Source organism: Mesoplodon mirus (genome assembly GCF_964341445.2).
Source record: "Mesoplodon mirus genome assembly, chromosome: 10".
Taxonomy (NCBI): Eukaryota; Metazoa; Chordata; class Mammalia; order Artiodactyla; family Ziphiidae; genus Mesoplodon; species Mesoplodon mirus.
The window spans coordinates 58,042,046-58,045,423 of NC_138986.1; positions in this window are offsets into that span (position 1 = coordinate 58,042,046).

The window sequence follows — 3,378 nt, forward strand, 5'->3', positions numbered from 1 at the left end:
TTTTATGGTTGACTAATATTACACTGTATGTATATACCACATCTCTTTTCTTCCAGCTTTATTGAGATATTATTGATATATAACATATTTAAGGTATACAACATGATGATTTGATACATGTACATAGTGCAAAACAATTACCACAATAAGGTTAGTTAACACCTCCGTCCACCTACATAATTACCATTTTTTATGGTAATAATATTTAAGATCTACTCTCTTAACAACTTTCAAGTATATAATACGATACTTTTAAAGTCACCATGCGGTACATTAGATCCCCAAAACTTATTCATCTTATGGCTAGAAGTTTATACCCTTTGACCAACATCTCCCCATTTCTCCCCCCACTCCCAAGCCTCTGGTAATCACCATTTTACTCTGTTTCTATAAGATCAGCATTTTTAGATGCTACATATAAGTGAGAACATACAGTATTTGTCTTTCTCTGACTTATTTCACTTAGCAAAGTGCCCTCAAGGTCCACCCATGTTGTCACAAAAGGCAAGATTTCCTTCTTTTTATGGCTCAACATTATTCCTCTGTGTGTGTGTGTGTGTGTGTGTGTATCACATTTTCTTTACCCATTCATCCATCAGTGGACATTTAGCTTACTTCCATGTCTTGGCAATTGTAAATAATGCTGCAATGAACATGGGAGTACATATATCTCAAGATACTGACTTCATTTCCTTTAGTTGTATACCCAGGAGTGGGATTGCTGCATTATTTGGTAGTTCTACTTTTAATTTTTTGAAGAAACTCCACTCTGTTTTCCATAGTGGCTGCACTAATTTACATTCCTACCAACAGTGCGAAATGATTCCCTTTCCTCCATATTTTTGACAACAATTTTTATTTTCTATTTTTTCATAGTGGCCACCCAAACAGGTATGACAAAATATCTCATTGGGATTTGATTTGCATTTCCCTGATGGTTAGTATCTTTTCATATACCTGTTGGCCATTTGTAGGCTTCTTTGGAAAAATGTCTATTAAAGTCCTTTACCCAGTTTCTAATTAGACCGTTTCTATTTTTCTATTGAGTTGTATAAGTTCCTTATATACTTTGGATATAAATTGCTTATCAGATGAATGGTTTGAAAATATTTTCTCCCATTCCATAAGTTGCCTTTTGATTTTGCTGATTGTTTCTTTTGCTGTGCAGAAGCTTTTTAGTTTTATGTAGTCACATTTGCTTACTTTTGTGTTTGTTCCTTGCACTTTTGATGTCATATCCAAGAAGTCATTGCCAAGACCAGTGTCAAGGAGCATTTTCCCTGTGTTTTCTTCTTGTAGTTTTAAAGTGTATGGGCTTACATTTAAGTCTTTAATCCATTTCAATCAGCATACATGCAACGCTTGTATCTTTGACTTCTTGCTGGCCATTGCCTTCAAAAATATTTTGAGGATTTTCTGAGGCCTAGAATGGCTGTTTTTCCCTTCAAAAAGGATTTGCATTTGCATCTGCCTGGTTACGTAGTGGGTTTTGCAGGCCTGGATCGCCTAAGATTAAGGTCAAATCTTGAAAGTCCCTGGCCTGCCTACTGAGGGTACAAATCTGAGAAAGGATTCTTCTGAACCTTCCCAGGAAAGATCTGCTTTTCTTTTCCATCGCTCTTTCCTCTCCATTCCAACAGCACCAAGGCAGCTCTCTCAGAATTCCCAAAAGTTGCGGAGGTAGGAAAGGAAATTCTAAATCAGGTTCTTTCATGCCTAAGGATGTTGTGCCTGGTGCTCCAGCTCAGAAGAAGGGTTCTTCTGCAAAATTCCCCACCCTCAGTAGGCTGAGGGCTTTGACTTCCCTCTGAACATGGAAAAAGTGTTCAAATGGTTGTGGCATCAACAAGTACCTTCTGGATAAAGATAGCCTTGATGCTTCAATAGTCTGCTTACCTTGCAGTTACTGGATCTCAACCAAAACCTGGCCAGGGAGAGCCCATTAACTTTTCAGATCTTGAATACTTTTATTTTTTAAATTGTTTATTTATTTATTCATTCATTCATTCTTGGGTGCGTTGGGTCTTCACTGCTGCACGCAGGCTTTCTCTAGTTGCGGCGAGCGGGGGCTACTCTTCGTTGTGGTGCGCAGGCTTCTCATTGAGATGGCTTCTCTTGTTGCGGACCACGGGCTCTAGAGTGCAGGCTCAGTAGTCACGGTGCATGGGCTTAGTTGCTCCGCGGCATGTGGGATCTTCCCAGACCAGGGCTCGAACCCATGTCCCCTGCATTGGCAGGTGGATTCTTAACCACTGTGCCACCAGGGAAGTCCCTTGAATTTTTTTTTTTTTTTTTTTTTTTTTTTTGCGGTATGTGGACCTCTCACTGTTGTGGCCTATCCCGTTGCGGAGCACAGGCTCCGGACGCGCAGGCTCAACGGCCATGGCTCACGGGCCCAGCCGCTCCGCGGCATGTGGGATCTTCCCAGACCAGGGCACGAACCCGTGTCCCCTGCATCGGCAGGCGGGCTCTCAACCACTGCGCCACCAGGGAAGCCCTCCCTTGAATATTTTTAAATTGCTGTGTACACACACACACACACACACACACACACACACATTGATACATAACCATATATACATTTTGCTCATGATATTTTATTGTTTTCAGTGGGAGGGTTAATCTCAGTTACTCAGTTTACCATTACCAGAAACAAGACTTAGATGGCATTTTTTAAATGTCTGTCATCAAGATGGTTGGCCAAGCAAATAATTTTCCAGTTCCATTGGTTTCATCTGTTTACTTGTTTATTTTTAGGTAGGTTGGTTGGTGGGCATTTTTTCCTGTGCCATAATTCTTCTTTGTGCATGATTCCCTGACTCTCTACAACACTTTTCCCTCCCACAGTGTCCTTTCCTGATCTAACTCTCCCTCATCCTTCAAGACAGACCAGGAATCATCTTAGGAAGTCTTATCCCACTGCATTCCTAAACAATCATAGTTGGTGTCCCCCATGCACTTTATAGCAGACAGAGAAGGTATACTTAACAACCTAAGTATTGTCGGGGTGCTAGCTAATATGACTAGACATGCAGGCCAGTAAGAACAGATGCCAGCTGTAAACAACCAGGACTGGTGTGTACTGAGTAAATATTAGCTATGCTTGAAGCGTGTACTACAACCAGGTGGAGAACATATGCACACTATCATAGTACACTGTTCAACAATTTGAGTAATCTGTCACATCATATGGACAGGGAGCAATCATACTCACCCTGGAATCTTATGTTGCGTGAATTCTTGGTGCAAAGAAAGCCCCAATAAATATTTTCTTAATTAAGTTAAAGAAAATCTATATGGAAGGAATTGCCTCAAATTTTCATTAAATAAATCACGACTTATTCCTTCACAGCTTTAACCTCTGGAAGTTCATCAACA